General features: G+C 40.5%; 1 protein-coding gene across 8 annotated transcripts in view; it reads right to left on the bottom strand.

Annotated features, from left to right (window-relative positions):
• KIAA0319L (KIAA0319 like) overlaps positions 1-18,917 on the bottom strand; it is a 95,700-nt gene that overhangs the window by 69,628 nt on the left and 7,155 nt on the right. The window contains exon 1 of one of the 8 annotated variants that reach the window (XM_019430166.2): positions 15,562-15,682. The exons of the other annotated variants lie outside the window; for them this stretch is intronic. The gene's annotated coding sequence lies outside the window, so the exon portion shown is untranslated. Of the gene's footprint in view, positions 1-15,561; positions 15,683-18,917 lie in introns of those variants that run through there. 8 annotated transcript variants of the gene reach the window in all.

The raw sequence follows: 18,917 nt of genomic DNA, 5'->3' as shown, positions 1-18,917 counted from the left end.
CCAAAATCAAGTCGGACGTTCAACCGACTGAATCAGGTGCCCCAGCTCATTTCCTTTAAATCATCATAAAATTCACATGAACAAGTAACCTTATCCTCAAGGACTCAACAATTATCAATTGTCAGAGAATCCATTCTAGAGAGAAACCCCATAAATGCAACGAATGTAGAAAAGCTTTCAAAATGAACTTTATCCTTTTAAAGTCATCAGAGAATTCATACCAGTCAGAAACCCTACACATGAAAAGACTGCGGAAAAAGCCTTTGCTTAGAACCCAGGCCTTACTCATCATGAGAATGCATAGTGGAGAAGAGCCTTTTAAATGCAATGAAAAGCTTTCAGGGATAACTTAACTGTGTGGCACATCAGAAAATCCATACTGGTGAGAAATCACATTGGTGTAATGAATGTGGAGAAGCCTTTAGGAAGAGCTCAACCCTTATTAGTCATCAACAAATAGATACAAGAGAGAAACCCTATCACTGAAATAAATGTGGAAAATCAGGTATATATCCTTTGCTGGACATCAGAAAACTCACAGTGAAAAGAAACTCTACTGGTGTAATGACTGTGTGAAAATCTTTATGAAGAACTTATTGGATATGAGAATTCATACTGAACAAAAAGCCTATTACTGCAAGAAATATGGGAAAGCTTTCAGACACAGCTCAGGCCTTGCTGAACATCAGAGAATCTATATGGAGGAAAACCTCAGGAATGTAATGAAAGTAGGAAGACTTTTCCCCAAAGTTCAGCCCTTAAACAACATAAGAAAATTCATAACAAAGACAGAACCACCAATTGTAGTTAGTGTGGTAATTCACATCAAGTTAATTCCTTCTGAGCATCAAAGGGGAGACATTCAATAAATTACACAGGTAACAAAAATACTCTGTGCACGTCTATCCTGAAGAACTTCTCACATGTGACGATTTCATTACAGCATAGTTTGTACAGGTGAAATATATGAAAAACCTACATGTCTATCAACACAGATACAGTTACTCTAGAATGCTATGCAGCAACTGAAAACAATGAGGTAGAATCTATATACCGCAACAGAAAGAGTCCCATGATACTTTAAATTTTAAAAGCTGCAGAAATCTATGCCTGATGGGCTTATATATTTTTTTAAATGAAGCTTTTTTGTTTGTACATATGTATTATACACATTCCAAATGATCTAGAGAAAAAAAGGCCAAACTTTAAACAAAAAAATTTTTTTAATCAATGATCTATGCTTTCATCATAAAAGCTAGAAGGGTAAATTATACCCAAAATAAACTGAGAAGAGAAAAGCTAAAGATAAGAATAACCAATGAAACGAAAACAAATAAAAAACAGAAAAAAAAAAATCAATGAGACCAAAATCTGGTTGTTTGGAAGATCAACAAAACTGATAAAGCTCTAGTCAGACTGATGACAGGAAAAAAAAGAAAAAAAAAGACAGCAGTCACAAATTAACAATATCAGGAATGAAAGAAGGGGTATCACTACTGATTCAATAAACCAGGGGCAGCAAACTATGGCCCAAAGGGTAACTCTGGCTGCTGCCTATTATTGTAAATAAAGTTTTATTGGAACATAGTCACACTCATTTATGTATAAAATGTCTATGACTATTTTTGCTCCACAATGGCAGAGCTAACTAGCTGCAATAGAGTTTTTTCTTAAGACTCACAAAGCCTACAATGTTTACTATCTGGCCCTTTAAGAAAGTTTGCCAACCCCTGGTCCAAAGAATGTACTTTTGTTTGAACTATTAACTAATGAGTACAGCCTAAATTTAGACGTTAATTTATAGAAGACTGATAAGTTACAAATGATTTTGATTTTTACAGAGATGCAAATTGTTCCTGTCTAGTAAAAGATAAGCTCAAAGGTTTAATTAAGAAGGCACGTTTTCTTCCCACCTACCTATTACCTTTATTTCTTTATTCATTCATCCATTCAACAAATATTACAATGCATCTGTCTCATGCTAGGACTGCTTTGATGGAGATTATAATCTTAATTTAGACGGGGAAGACACAATTAAACAGACAATAATGAATGTAGGATTAAATTAGATTAAATAGACATAATAATGAATACAGGATTGCAAACCAGCATAAGTGCTCTGAAGGAAAGAAATTCAGCCTTTATAGAATAAAGGTAGCTAAACCTGGAATTAACTGAACAGGTATACTATCGCACATGTGACATGCTATCAAAAATATTCACTGTGTGTTGTTTGAAATGAAAAAAATATTGGAAATAACTTACAAGCTTCTCAATAAGAACTGGTTAACTAAATTAAAGACGATCCATGCAGTTATGGGGATGAATAAAGCTACTTTATACAGTACTAATATGCAGTGGTATCTAGGGTACGTTATGTAGAAAAAGAAAAGTTCAGAGCAGTGTGCATAGTATGCTACAATTGGTGTAGGGAGAGAAAGAATATAATGTTTATGCATATATTTGCATAGACTATTTTTGGAAGAATAGTCAAGAAGTTGGCACAGTTGCTTTTAGTAGGGAAATGAGGTAGCTCAAAAGACTGAAGTGAGAGACTTGTCTGTTCACTAAATACCCTTTTTTACCTTTTGAATTTGTACAATGTACATGTAATATCTTCTGAAAGATAAATTTTAAAAATTTAAATAAACAGAAATTTCAATGGCTTCCCAAGGCTCTTAGAATGATAACCAAAAAAAATTTTTTTAATGTTTATTAATTTTAAGAGAGAGTGTGAGCAGGGCAGGAGCAGAGAGTGAGGGCGAGAGAGAATCCCAAGTAAGCTCGACACCATCAATGCAGAGCCGGATGCAGGGCTTGAACCCACAAACCATGAGATCGTGACGTGAACTGAAATTTAGAGTTGGATGCTCAACCAACTGAGCCACCCAGGTGCTCTGATAACCAGAATTCTTAACAACCTAAGAAGATCCTGTATGATCTAGACCATGCCTACCTTTCTGGCCCCAACTTGTATCATTGCTCTCCCTCTGTCGTGCTCCAACTCACCAGGCTTCTTTCATTCCTCAAATGGACTATGCTCCCTCTCCTAACTGGGCTTTGCACATGCTGCACTCTCTAGTGGGAACTCTCTTGTCTCCCTTCTTTACCCAGTTAACTCCTCTTATGAGATATCAGTCCAGCCATCATTTCTTCAGAGAAGACTCTATGCCAGGTCAGGTCTCTCCGCTTACACACTCTTTGGGCCCTGTTGCCCCTTTCCTTCAAAACAATTATAACACATAAAATTACATTTCTTTGTGCGATCATCTGCTCAATGTCTTCCCCACCCCACCCCACACTGTAAGCTCTAGGATGACAGGACCATGTCTGTTTTGTTTTTTTTTCTCACCCCACTGTACCTCCAACTCTAGCATGAGATTAGCACATTACACTGCAGGTGCCCCAAAATATCTTTTTCAAACCTTTTTTTTTAATGTTTATTTATTTTTGAGAGAGAGAGCGCGCGCGTGTACACACACACACACACACACACACACACACACACACACACACACACATGGGTGAGTGGGGGAGGGGCAGAGAGAAAGGGAGACATAGAATCTGAAACAGGTTCCAGGCTCTGAGCTATCAGCGCAGAGCACAATGCAGAGCTCAAACTCACAAACCATGAGATCACGACCTGAGCCGAAGTTGGATGTTTAACCAACTGAGTCACCCAGGCACCCCCCAAAATATCTTTTTGAATAAATGCACAAATAAATGCACATGTGCATGCATAAAGTATTGAAAGAATCCATGAGTAAACTGTCAGGAAACCAGGTGGCCTGATATCAGGTGGGTCATACTGAAGACATCCAGGCTGATAACAAGACTTCAAAAAGAGATGAGGCCCATATGCCACAATAAATGAGGGGGGGTGAATGATGGTTGGTAGATGAATAATGATTAGGGAAGGGTAGGAAGTGGTATAAACCTCAAAGAGCAGAACTTTTTCCATGACACTGGAGGAGTACTGTTCAAGAAGTGACAGTGACGAATGATGAGGACATCAGTTCCACCTCCAAATTCAGAGGTACATGGGATATGGAAGAATGAGCAACCATCGCCTGCAGGCTAGAGGGAAAACCATGTCTTCCTCCAAGAGAAAGCCAGATCTATCTAATATCTTAACTCACAAGTTTCAGTATGAGAGGATTTAATAATGCAATGGATTCTTATCACAGTTAAAAAGTTGGGAAGGGAGGGTGGTAAATGTGAGTGAGTTGAAAAACACAGAGTTATTCAGGAATGTCATGTCAGACTCACACAAATCACAACGGTTAGGTACTTTCTAGCAAGAAAAAAGGAGAGGATGGAAAATTATGATGATGAACTGATGACAGGGTTGCTGCCTATCCATCCTCGGTACAAATGGTGAAAGTTGTGAGGCAAATCACAGAGGTACTGTGGAATCTGGGGGAACAGATTTAGACTCAGGAGAAATGGTTAAGGAAATTTATGGGAATTACAAGGTTGAAGGGAAAGCAGCAAAAAATTCTAATTATCTGGTTGTTGCTAGCAGCTCTGGTCAAATCCAGATCTTTGAAAGAAGAGGAGATAAAAGTGGGGGTGGGGGGAGGGAGCTATAAGACTGGTCTGACCTGCAAAGGTCTTCTTTTGCTTCCATGGCTCCCTGAAGAATGTCACATAAGCTACACAACTATGTGGCAGCATAAAAGAGAAACGCAAACATTTCCCCTGCTTTGTGAGGTGACCTGGAAGCCTCAGTTAGAGATCTTACCATTACTCTGGGCTGGAGAGAACCTGTTCAGTGAGGGAAGGAACAACCTGGGGGTTCACACAGGATATTTCAGACTCTCTCTACCTCACTTGTACCTTTTGATTGACGTATTCTTACAATTATTACTAAAGCTTAGTAATGACGGTTAAGATCTCTGATTCATCTGAATCTTAACTGACAATTTGATCCTTTGTCTTAGCTCAAGGGAATAGAGAGCCTGGGAAAGGACAAATGGTCAGAAGCACTTAAGTCTTTGACAGTGACCAAGAGTAAAAACAAATGTAAGGTCTGGGGCAGGTTAACTGTCTATGGCATTGCTAAGAAAATTAATCTCAGTCAGGAGTGGAGGTACTCTGATCTCTCAGTTCACATGTTTACTTAGCAGGATTTTGACTGAGTTATTTTTTTTTTATTAAATGTTATTTAATGTTGCTACATTATGTGTTCAATAATAAAAATATGGGGGAAAACCAGTTCTTTTCCATCTATTCAGTAGATCATAATTCATAATTTAGCCCTCTTAGAGGGCTAAAAGACATGGGATCCAGATTCAGCTCTAGATCAATCATTTACTACAATTTAACCTTTGGAAAGTAATTTAACCTAAGATTCAATTTTCATTGTTTTCATTGTTGTTACTCTTGAGAAAAAGAGTTCATCAGAGGAGGAAGCAGGGGAGCACTGGTAGAGTCAATATTGGATTCTAGAAGTAACTTGGATAAAAGGTAAGATGAAAATAAGCTCCAATTTTAGATCAGTTCCTCTCCTGCCCACGCCGTCATAGCCTGGCTCCGCTCCCAGGGCCTAAGCAAAAGCAATATTAAATCCTTACAAAAGAGGGCTTACATAGAACCTTAGGCTGAAAACCCTTTGGGAAAGTCTGGAACTCACTCCTGGTAGAAGCATGTAGAAAGCTTACCCAGTGGAGAACAGGAGGGCAGAGCCAATCCCTTTCCTTCTAAAGCCATGGCAAAGCAGAGAATACAGGGCTCCCATATGTATTATTTGGAGAATCCCCAAAACAGGAAGCTCTGGAACTAGCAATACTTACTTATTATTACCGCCTCTCAAAATACAAAATTCTAATAAATCTAGCACAAAATCTAGACCAGGTTTCATAATCCCCAGCAGCAGAGTGGAGAAGTCTATAGAAAAAAAAAAATTATTACCAGTGGAAATTCATCAAATACTTTAGGAAGCTGTGAACAACTCTAGAAATACTTACAGACAATGCTGTTACCTCTGGCATTTGTAATTCTCAGGTAACAAGCCTGACTCTTCCAGCTAACTTGGAAACTTCAGAGTTTCCAAGACAGAGCTGGCAACCAAGAAGGAAGCAGATACAGAACACCCACTACTTTAGGAACCATACTGTTATGGTCATTGGGAATTCATACTTTAACCAAATTCATCAAACTGAATCCCAATGGAAGGACTGACATGGTAGAAACGAGAGTAGAGAGAACGCCCCGTCAGTGTTATTAAAAAAAAAAAAAAAAAAAAAAAAAAAGAACAGTTGGTAAATTCTTCTCTTGGGGGACAAAGGGAAACCAAGTTTCTGTGGATAATAATGAATGCATGGTAAGAACATTATGCAAGCAAAATTTGCACTTACTTTTAATATTCATTCAAATTAAAATTTCAGAATTTTACAATATGGTCAAGAATCCATTCAAAGCTTTCCTTTGATTATTATACCTGTAATGAACTATTATCAAGCAGTAAAGCAGAAGCCCTAAATTTGGTGAAGTCAGTGACTGAACTATGGCTCCACACCAACTGTCTTCCTGCGGCTATAATCAAAAGCATGCATTCTTTTAGAAGCAATAGGTCTTAGCCAAGATGGCTGCCATATGAAAAGCAGACAGCAGGGATATTATCAATCCCCAAAACAACTGACAGGAACCGTTCAAATGCAAACCACCTCAGGGGGCACCCTCCACCTTCCTTTTGACTGTCAGCATGTCTATCACCTGCACACCCACTAACAAACAAACACAAAAATGGTTCCAGTGACTCTCCACACCAGTTCTCTCCCACAGTGGGGTAGCATATTCAGAAAGCAAAGCAGAGGTGGTAACTAAATCCTCTGAAGGGCACAATCAGATATTATGAAGTTTGGAAAAAGCCAGGGTAATAACTGGTGCCCTCTCTCCTCTTCAAAAGGCCCAACACTTTTTTCCTCAACTGCACACAGGTTAGAATGAAAGGTGGCAGCGGCCTCACAAAGCAGCCCTTTGAAAAGAAAATAATTACCATTCATTGCCTTTGCTGTGTGCCTAGCTTTGTTAAGAGCACAGTTTGTTAAATGTTGTGGTGTAGGTGATTTGCTGAAACTAAACTAACTGCTACACAAGAATCAATAGGCTTTGTGTCCATATTCTGACTCCTTTTCCTTGACAACATGTAATATTTCCATTTTTCCCAAAGACCATTCTGATCAAAGACAAACTCCCCATGGAACCAGCTGCCCAACAGATGTCTCACAGCCACTGTTCACATTAACTCCTGATTGCCTGCTAGATGGAAAACAAGCTTCCAGCGACTCAACCACAAAACCTGAGTCCTATAGCACTTCTCTGATTAAGCGTACTTGGAAGAGTAAGTCGCCTCCTGTAAGACTGTCGCTAAAGAAGCCTTGAAAGTACTGGATTGCGGCAAACTGCTGAAGAGAAAAATCATAACATCTCCTTAGAAGATGGTAATATTTACATGCAAAAGAGGGGGAAAAGGTTCTTTTAATCTCCTATTTAAGGCAGAATATGGACACTTTAAAGGACCTATGAAAACCCCCCTCATTTAATCTTGGTTTGATGAAAAAATACATCCAATCTCCAAGGTGAGGTTCATACAGAACCGTCTGGAAAACTGAGTTAAAAAAACATTGTTTCCAAAAGAAAATCCCATATCAAGATCAATACCCTTACTCCATCTCACCCCATCTTCTGTCCCTCACCCCATGGGTTGAGGCTTTGGCCCCTGAAATAAAGACTGCCGGGGTCTGAATCTCTATACAGTCAACTTACTAGCTGTGTCATCCTGGGTCCCATTTCTTGGTTTCTTCATAAGTAAAAACAGGAATGATGGAATGATGGTAACAGTACCTAAACTCACAGGGTTATTATAGATATAAAAGAAGGTAATCTATGCAAAGTACTTAACACAATGCCTGGTATGTAGTTAAAGCTCAGTATATATTAGCTGCCATTACTTCTGTTGTTCCAACAGTGCATTTCAGCACAGGTACCCTCCTTCCAGAAAGCCTTCTTTGATGAAACCTTTACCCCCAGATTCCTCTCTGCATATCCTCTATCACAGTATTTCTCCCACTGGATCATATCCCTTTGCTTACCTCACACACTCTGCCCTGTTGAAGTGCTAGAGTTGTATGTTGTAACTCTATATTTGTAGGCACAGTAAAACGCTTGGCATGTAGAAGGTGTTCAAAGAATTGTTTAATTTTAAACATTTACCCAATATTGAAATAAATTTATGCTATTTTTTAAACTAACAAAATCTAGCAAAAGATGTCAGCTCCACTACTTGGCTACTTGAATTGCAGTCGTTCGAATCAGCTCCTTAATCGTAATTAAATTTCCTTGGCTAAAAGAAGGCAGGGACAGGAGAGAAAAGCAAAGTTCTCAGCTCACTAAGAAACGAGAACTGGCTTTCCGGGTTAAATTGGAGAGAGCACTGAATGGGAGGTATGATGAGATGTACAAAAAGAAACCGAAGAAAAGCGAAATGGATTAAGAGATCTTTGCGTCTAAAGTAACCAGCTAGAAAACAGCCTTTCCTGCCTACACTGAAACATCCTTTCAAACCACAAAGCAATCTTTCCTCGTGAAAGGACCAACCACATTTCAGTTCCCCAAGCTATCTATTTCAGAACACGCCAAAGGAAGGACAGGCTTTCACCATAGAACTTTCTGAACAAAGTGGCAGTGGAAAATAGTTGCCAGTTCACCTAGACAAACAGCCATCCATCACAGATGACATCTAGATCCATTCAATTTTCCTTCTCCCAAGCAATAATGGGAAGGAAAAGAAAAAAAAACTCAAGTTCTGGTCACCTAGGTGGAAAGACAGAAACCAGTCTATAACAATTCTAATGCCTATAGCTTTTACCTGATATTTATTTTAAAAATCAGAAGTTTGGGGTGCCTGGGTGGTTCAGTCAGTTAAGTGTGCGACTTCAGCTCAGGTCATAATCTCGCAGTTCGTGAGTTCGAGCCCCACATCAGGCTCTGTGCTGACAGCATGGAGCCTGGAGCCTGCTTTGGATTCTGTGTCTCCCTCTCTCTCTGCCTTTACCTCACTCATGGTCTCTCTCTCTCTCTCTCTCTCTCTCTCTCTCTCCCAAAAATAAACATTAAAAATTTTTTTTTGAAAAAATAAATAAAAATCAGAAGTTTGCATTAACTAGATACAGTTGCTATTAATTTCAAAGACCTTTCTATTAAGGTTTAGTCCAAAGCCATTTTTACAACCAAGCTATAAGTGAGAATATTAATCAAAATAGTGGTATAGCTGAAAATAGCTCTCCTGCCATAAAGTTACCTGTTCAAAAATGATCCAGTCATCAAGCCTTTATAATATTTAAAGGAAGATTGAAGGCAAATGATTAAACCATATACTTAAAAACAAAACAAAACAAAACAAAAAACACCTGTAACTAGGGGGTTACATTGCTGAATATAATATACTCAGAATCTCCTGCTTCGCTTTTTCTCCCACCACCTTATGACTAAAAGACTCTGGAGAATGCTGTCAGCAAGAAACGCACGCCTCCAAGCCACAGCATGAAAGAACGAACCCACACCTCTCCAAGTAACACAGGCTTTGTACTTCAAAAAGCACAGGTATCAAATGATAACAGATAAACTTCAGCCTATACATAAAAGTGGTTCTAAAAAGAAACGTTTTTTTTATAGAGAAAGCCCCCAGGTATGGTGTCACGAATCTAGCAATTCCCTACATGGCCCACTTGTAGAGGTTATTGTTAAAAACCTGCAGCTGACTGCTGTCTCTGACTGCAGGGCTGATAAATTATTTGCATTCATCACAATCATACCAACCTTCTCTGGAAACCCACACAATGAACCTTGAATCAGAGCCCTGCTTTGTTTTTCAGGAAGGTTTTAAAATTTTTTTTGCTGGTTGATTTGGTTTTCTAAAGAGAAGGTCATTTGGAGGACTGTGGCAGAGGGATGTAAATTATATAAAATAGCAGTGAGCTTGGGAGGAAATAAGGAAATAAGGGAGCAAGCCATGAAGTGCTCTTTCAGCAGATATGGCCAATAGAGGAAAAGTTTGTGTCAATTTATCCATTAAAAATCTCTCCTTTTGGAGTATTATGTAAGTGTCATAAAAAAAAAAAAAAAAAACTGCAGTGGGCTGAACTGGGCCATGTGAGGACTCAATACAACCAAGCTTCGAATACTTAAATATCTTAAACCACTTTTTGCTTATAGCAAATAAAATGCAGAGCTGCAGATGCTTCCTCATCTGTGTGTAAATGAAAGCAAAACTGTGTGAGTAGTTAGTATTCTTAGAATTTTTGAGAGCCAGTTTATTTAAATTAAATCAAAGCCAATCTGTATCTGTACAGAAATAATTTTCTCAGGGCTCTTGTTCTCTAGACTTTATAGAGCTGTACATACTCTTCTCTCTACCTCTCCCTCTGAGATCAAGAAGTGAAAAGAGCTCTCCAGGTCCAAAACCACTTCACATGAATCTGGGAGAAGGAAGTTCAAAGGGATCAGAGTATCATTCGTCTTAGCAGCCCATTATAGAACAGGGTTCAACACTTCCCTGCCCGGTTCTTTGTGTTCCCATAGCACATCTTGGAATTTATCATGTTTCTTTATGTTTCTATATCTATCTCTGCTTCCATAGTGTGAACTCTCTGATGACAGGAACTGGGTTTTATTTAGCTGGAGACAGTGTCTGTTGACCTGAATTGTATGTTTCTACAGTATGTACATAACACCCAGATTTTATCATCAAGTGATTTCAATTAAACATCCTAGAGAAGGTATTAAAAAGGCAGTAAGCATATAAGACAACACATATGAAGAACTAGGGATCGCAAATACTAGGAAAGTGCCATCTAGTTAAAGTCATCTATATAACGCAGCACCAACATTCAGATAATTTGGTATTGTTTGGTTTATTTATTGTAGTCATGTGGCTTTTAATAGATTTCATTTTGATGACATGTACTTACATGTATCTTTCTCTTATACCTCCATTTTCAAATTCATTGTAATACACATTCTACTGACAGAAATAAAAATTGGGGCCAAATGGTCAACACCTCCCACTACCAAATTATCCAGTACAGACTCCCTCTAGCCACAGAGAAACTGACCTTTCCTTATCATCACCTAAAATAGCAATATTATTCCGCTGCTTCAAAAATGTCATTAATTCTAGGTGGGGCAATAAGGATATCCAAGTACGTGTGTGTGTGTGTGTGTCTCTCTCTCTCTCTCCCTCTCACACACACACACACACACATTCCCCATAGGCACACAGGAAACTCCTTGAAAACACATCATACACAGGGCCTTCACTCTTTACCTCTTCCTTCCCACTGACACAGGCAGCCATGCTGCCAAGGCAGCAACCCCCACGTGAAATATGAGAGTGGAGGCGAAACAGCTCAATCAAAACAGCCTGGAAAGGAAAGGAGGGTATGCGTGTCAGTGAAAGTCTCCGTGGAAAGGCCAGACAAGTTTTGCTTCTGCCTTGACCATCCTAGGCACATAGCCCTGCTCAAGGTCTGCTTACCTGAGCTTAAAGGCCAAGCCCTCCCTTTAACCTTTCATAGAATAGGTAACATGAAAATTCACCCCAGTATTTGAAAAGTGCATTGTGAGAAATGTCAGGGTGCGGCTCGTGAGCATACCCCGGAGAGCACAGCTGACAGGCTTTTTGAAAATAAGCAGTTCGGGACTGATGAAATAGAAGGCACAGGTAGAAGAGAAGCTCAGCACTGCTTCAGCACTTGGGGGCTGTTTTGCTTCAGGCTAAAAGCCACAGACTGACCCAGCAGGATGCAGATTACTCAACTTTCTGAAATGGAATCTGGCTCTTCAGCTTCTCTCCACAAGGTCCCTTCATTTATTCTGATTAAGACTCACTCATTTTACCTGGCCTACTTCCATAAGCCTCCAGCTGACTCAGGTTGCCCCCAGTTAAGGACAATAAACACTGAGCTGTATTCACGTTCACACGCGCGTGCGCGCGCACACCAGAGGAGTCATTTCTTTTAAAAGCCAGTCCTGTCAAACTTTTAAGCCTGAATCTGAAATTAGAGTAGAGAAGTAAAACCAAATCAATATAATTCCCCACCTCCCAGGTCTGGTAATACTAGACATTCTCCTATTACCTACAAGTGAGAGAATCCACGAGCAGACATTTATTTCAAACGCAAATGTGCTGCTGGATTAGAATCAAAACATAATGTTAAGCCAGTTGGAAGAAAGACAGCATTCCTAAAAATTCTGTCATTTAGTGGAAGGGTTTAAAAAGGGGAACTGAGGTGAGCTACATGGGCACTCACCTTAGCGGCAGAGTCTGAAGTTGATGGAGTTTCAGATAGGCCTTGGCCAGCATTCCTGTCTGCTTTTGTTTCTCCTAGAACAGTGTCTGTGATGGTTAATGCGCCATTCAGGATATTCTTAACTCCTGCTTATCTTAAGGTATTTTACAGTTTCCTTTTGTGATTGACCAGAGAAATTCAGAATTTGTATAATCTGGTGCTTGTCTGATACTAAGCCCTGGAACTGTTCACCAGAGGGCCTGAGTAACCAACCTGATGCCGAAAAGGCAGGAGCACACTGATGCAGAAAAGAGTTTCCAGAGCTCACTGGTTGGGTATACGTAATACTTATGAAGTCACCAGAGGACAAACGCTTCCAAGTTAGGGGCAAAGGCTGCAGCTGTCACACTGTCCCCAAATCTCCAGATAACCACCTTCACCGCTTATCTGGGGCCATGGGTTATTAATGGTGGAGCAAGCCAGCTGGCTTGAAAGGAAAGATGGAAACATATTGTAGACAGGGGCTTCACCCACACAATTATGAGCAGAAGGTTACTCTACTGAGACCAGACATCAAATCACCTAGTCTCCTACATTTCTAGGATTTTGCAAGAAGAACTGGGTCTCCACTGTCATTGAATTACCCTGGGACCCTAGGGAGGCCTCAGCCTCTCTGAAGGGAATCTTGATGCCAGTAACATCATCCTTTCAAAGAGATTTTCTGTTCCTTAGGAATGGCAAAGGAATCAACATACTGCACACTCCATGAGGGCAGAGACCATCTCTCTCTGACTCACCACTGTATCTCTAATGCCCAGGATTGTAGGTACCCCAAAAAAACGTTTTGAAGAAAGGGACTAACTCTGGCAAGCTACTTCTGACACAAAATCCAAAAGTGCTATTGAACCAGCCACAGTCAATGCAATAACCTGGCCTATCACACGGCCTTGCCAAGCATGGGCACATCAACAGTTTTGGGGAAAGTGAACCAGGGCTCAGGGTCAGGTGGTGTCATGATAGCAGAACAGAGTCCTCTTCCAGAGGAAAAGTATCCTTGGCTGAAAGAGGAAACAAGTAGTCAGTCATGCTCCTTAGTGGAATTTTATAATCATGGAAAACACACAATGTAGCTCATCCTACCACGGCTTCCACCAACCTCAGGCCTATAAAGCCATGTGAATGGAGGTCTCCTTTTCCCGACAATGCAGAAAGACCAGCTGCCTGCCTGCATTCTACTTCTAAAAACGTGGAAACTGAGATCCCACTGGGTGGAGGTTTAAGAAGCTAGGAGAGACTTCAAACCTAATGCCCACTGCGTCATCTTGCAGTTAGACAAGAGTTTAGCCAAACAGGATATTATGTTATCATGTTACAATGACTACTGTTAACAGTTGCTGAACTGTCACTTATGTACCTGGGAGTAGGCTAAATACTTTGCATAAACATTTTACTTAATCCTTACAACAATCCTATGAGAGGCACTGTCATTCTCACTTTGAAGATAAAAAACCTGATGAAATGTGGGTTTCAGTAATACCACCCAGTATGTAAGAGAACCAGGACTCAGAGCCAGGCCTGTCTGACTCCCGAGTCCATGTTCCAACCTCTTGCTACTCTGCCTCCTCCTGTCTCTTGCTGGGTCGATGAATAGGTAGGTATCAAGACCAATTCTTGCAGCTTCTAAAACTTACTCATTATTGCCTGAAATCAAAAGTGGTTAAAGGGACTTAACCACATAGACTGACTTTTCTTAAGGAAGCTCTTAGATGAAGGATCGGAAAGGAAGTTCAAAAGGCAGTCCCTCAAACCAAGAGCTATGCATTTTGGCCCAAACTTTTCAGTACAACTCATCTGAGAATAAATGTCCAAACACTAACCACACACACAGTTCTTAATCATGTTCCTCCTGGTTCCAACAATGACTTGAACTGAAAGCTGTTTCAATTAGTAAGATTTTTATGCAATCTCCAAAATAAGCCAAAAGGCTTACTTTGGCCCTGCAATTGTTATTTTGTTTTTATAAATTCCTCCACTGTATTATTTCCTCCCTTGAAGAATTCCTAAGGCAAGTCCATTTCAGACAGCTTTTAAATCATATTGGATTTACTGCCCAGTTATACCATTGTCTTATCCCTCTTCACTTTGTCACACAAGTTAGGAAGCACATTTGTGTTTGCATTGTTTCTGAAGGGCAAAAAGAACCCACCAAAATTATGCTCCAAGATACAGAGCAAGACTTAAGATGATCATCTTTTATTGAAGAGTGTTTAAGCAAAACACAATTGCTTCATTTCATTGGGAGAGAGGCTAATTTTAGAGGATTTTGGTTGGTCTTACTTAGGTCAATTAAATTGTGATATAACAAGATCCCAAAGACCTGCTCAATGCCAGCTGAACTTTAGAATCAAAAAGCTCGCATGATTTGTGTTAACAGCCAGAAAACTCTACCTTCCCCCAGCTGCCATATACTCAAGTCATTATCCTACAATCTGAGGAGACAGATGTAGGATTAATAATTTATCACCTTCCTGTACTGCAATGTAGTTAAGAATATAGGACAGTTTGGCAGGAGAAAGTTCTTGCTGAAGGCTCATCACTATGAGATTTATTCCATTAGTCATCCACCTTAAATTAGATGCCCAGCAGATACAAGAAGAGCAGGGATATAATGCCCTTTAAAAAGTCTCCTGAAAATGCTTTTCTCCTAAGGATAAGACCAATGCATGATCAAGATATATTACTCTCTTAAAAGAAAAAGATACCACTTGGTCTGTCTGGTACAACAGGGGCTACAGCCCTCAAAGTACAATCAAACAATAGGGGCAAAGGAGGAAAGTGAGTGCAGGTGCCTCTGTCTGTCAGGGGCAAATGCAGGTAGTTATGAGAACAAAAAGAAAATAGCAACAAATGGGGAAAAGACGTCTTGCTAAGCCAGAAGCTGCCTTTGTCCCAACTGTAGTCTCTACGGGAGGTTGAGGGTCCCACCCAGAGTTTGGGATGAATTAAAAAATAAATATGGCAGGGGTGCCTGGCTGCCTCAGTCAGTAGAGCATGTGACTTTGATTTCAGGGTTGTGAGTTTAAGCCCTACGTTGGGTGTAGAGACTACTTAAAAAAAATTTTTTTAACTAAACAAATATGGCAGTTAGAGGTAAATGGAGATCAAAATATCATCTTTATAATAAGCGATAAGGTGACTGGGGAACATAGCTTAGATGTACAACCACATACTGGCTTTCTAATACTTTCCTGTACTTAATTAAACTTACCCAGTTGGACACAGGCAGGCTATCCTGGAATGGGCAGACCAGTTAGAGCACGGCAGAACGTATGCAAATCCTGAAGACAGGCCATTCCATACAATAGGAGTCTTTTTCAACCTCACCAATCAGCAAAAAAGTCACTCATCCATTCAGATAGAGAGCCAGAAAAAAGGCAGAAAAAAGAGCTAAAATCACCTTCCAAATATTGTTCTCTCCTGGGAAGTGAAGGGCCCACTTAATGAGCCAAGAATGAAAAATAGGGTAGAAAAGAACGATTCTCCTCAACATGTATATTCCAACGTGGTGTCATTTCCAGCATTATTTTTAGGTTAATCCAACAAACTGTTATTGCTACCTACTATGTGCTAGATTCTTGGTGTGTAACTGTCATTAAGACAGTTTCTTGAAGCAGACACATAAGTGAGTAACCATAGTAGCCATCTGCTCCCAGCCACATCTGCTATGATTACTTAGGTTACTTACTTAGAACACAGGTTACTGCCTGGCATACCTGGTACCAGACTCACCATCTACAATAAATAACTATAAAACTGGACAGAATATACAAAACAACTGTTCTTAGTCAGGAGATAACAGCCAGTACAAGGCTGCAATCCCCGAGAGAGATTGCAGAAGAGAGGAAACTTGAAGTGAGCCCTACCACTGCCCAGGTCTCCAGGGCCAACTTCCCAACCACAGCACCAAAAGCTGGAACCCAAACAGAACACAGGGGGCTTGCTGAGCCCAGCAAGCAGAGATATGAATTTGGCTAAAATCTGAGTGGTGAGACACTGGAGAGGAAGGAGCTGTGAAAAGAGGGAGCCCCAGAAGTCCTTAGGGAGGGTCTCCTGCCAGGCTGAGAGCTGGAATGTAAAGGCACAGGGCAAGACTCGAGGTTTATGAGATAGCAGACGCTACAGGGAAGAGAGGGGAACAGAATCACTAGAGGTCAAGCAGCGCTGGGGGTAAGAACAGGAGCACTTTGGAATTTGGCTCTGCCAGAGCGAAGAAGTCACATTAATACCACAGACGAGCACACACCAGAAAGACCTCACCTCAGGACTAAGGACCACACTCTAGAGCAAGACCCACTCTGAATCTCTCCTCACAAAGCCTAACACACACAGTACAGCATGATATAATAACAGAGAGCTGTAAGACACTACAAGAACATTAAAGAGTAAGTTCAAACTGGAGGTCTCAGAATATATCAGAAAGGAGCTTATGTTTACCTGAATCAGACAACCTCAGTGAGAAGACTAACGGCACTCTGCACGAGACAGGACTCTACAGTGACGTGAATGTGGAGGAAAGAAAAGAGTGTGGAATGACTCAGGGATTTCTACCTCAGAACGCAAGAGGAGGTGGTCTTTTCACTGTTATAGGGAACACAGGAGGAAGAAGGACAAAGGACCATGGGTTTGGTCTTGATACATTAAGTCGGAGGCAGCTGTGAGCCATCCAGTTGGAAACGTATGACATGCAGGTGGGTATGTGCTCTGGAAAGGAGTGAATGAACAGCTATGGATTTGGGAGTAGACGGCACACGTCTTAACAGTTATGGGAAAAAATGAGGCTACCCAGGGGGCACACACAAGAGTTAGATAAGAAAGGGTAGAAAAAGAACCCTGAAGAACAAAACACTGAATAAACAAGCTGACAAGGGAGTGAGGGAAGGATAATTAGAAAGTTCAGTGAACGGGCTGGAAGGGGAACAAAGAACAGCACTGCACCCCTGTACCTTTTCACTTACCATGGCACGGTATTCATATGGCTACTCCCTCATCAAACTGGGAGTTCTTCCAGGGCAGGAACTGTGTTGTACTCATCTTTATCACCCTTGTTCCTAGCCTAGGACCAAACTGCCAGTAAGTTCTCAAAAACCAGTTATGAGGAGCGCCTGGGTGGCTCAGTCGGTTAAGTGTCCGACTTCGGCTCAGGTCATGATCTCACAGTTTGTGAGTTCAAGCCCCGCGTCAGGCTCTATGCTGACAGCTCAGAGCCTGGAACCTGCTTCAGATTCTGTGTCTCCCTCTCTCAGCCCCTCCCCTGCTCACACTCTGTCTCTGTCTCTCAATAATAAATAAACGTTAAAAAATTAAAAAAAAAAAAAAAACAGTTCTGAATTGAATGCTTTCTCTTATTTATTAACTAATACTTACTAATTGGGTGATCTACTTCTCAGAAGCGGGGGAATGTCAGTAGAAGTTTTCACAGCCAACTGTTAGCTTTAGGCCTACATGAGCCTTGGTGACTCCATAGTTTAGGTTTCCAATGCTGGTTCAGGCCCTCTCACCACACACACACATACACACACAGGCATAGCTCTTCAGATGTACATATGCTTTCTTTAGATATGTTAATATATTTGTGAATATTTTAATCAGATCTCATTTCTCTCAAAGGCATTGTGTCTCCTTAAAGTGCCCTCACATACCTCTGATCTGATTGTGCTAATTTTAAGTTTTAACTCTCAAGCGATAGATTATGTTAATTTTAAAGTTTAATTCTCAAAGGACGATTCCCTTATTTCTAATTTATTAACTTATTCAGTCAACAGATATTTTTATGGTGCACCTACTATATACCAAGCACTCGGCACCTGCTAGGAATACCTAGTAGAAGTAAAACAGGCAAAACTTCTGCCCTTAAGAAGCTGACATCTATTGCAGGAATTTCCAAATTCTTGGAATCACCTCATTTTTGTCTCCCGATACTGACAGTCCCCAGGTGCAAAATGGTATTTTTTAAAGGATTTTACTTCTTTTTAAGTAATCTCTATACCCAACATGGGGCTCAAACCTACAACCCTGAGATTAAGAGTCATATGCTCCACCAATTGAGTCAGCCAGGCGCCCCCCCAAATGCTATTTTTAAGCCATTTAACAATGACACTAAACAGAGAAATAGTGATTCAATGGCCTACAAGGAAAACACAGAGTATCTTTTATCAGACAAACTATAATCACTACTTTCTAGCAGTGGGCTTCAGCACTGAACCCAGAAACTGAAATAAAAAAGAAACCTACATAAGTCAGCAGGTACCTGGGGTGCTGCTAGAGATGGAGTAAACTGCCAAGTGGTAAACAGGAAGGGGGATAACGGGAGACCTGCCTTATTTTGGTCAGTTTTTCAGGATTAATCCATATAATCCAGGGGTACCTGGCTGTGCTGACAGCTCGGAGCCTGAAGCCTGATTCGAATTCTGTGTCTCCCTCTCTCTCTGCTCCCCCCACCTCCCTCCCTCCCTCTCTCTCTCTCTCTCTCTCTCAAAAATAAATAAACATATAATCCATAAGCTAAATGACAACAGCAAAGAATCAAGAATGTATTTTTTGAGGGAACACTTAAGGGCTCAGATA

Source organism: Panthera pardus, unplaced genomic scaffold (genome assembly GCF_024362965.1).
Source record: "Panthera pardus isolate Hobbes unplaced genomic scaffold, ASM2436296v1 HiC_scaffold_11, whole genome shotgun sequence".
NCBI classification, from domain to species: domain Eukaryota; kingdom Metazoa; phylum Chordata; class Mammalia; order Carnivora; family Felidae; genus Panthera; species Panthera pardus.
The sequence above is the reverse complement of the archived record's forward strand: the minus strand, read 5'-3'. Positions and strand labels throughout refer to the sequence as shown.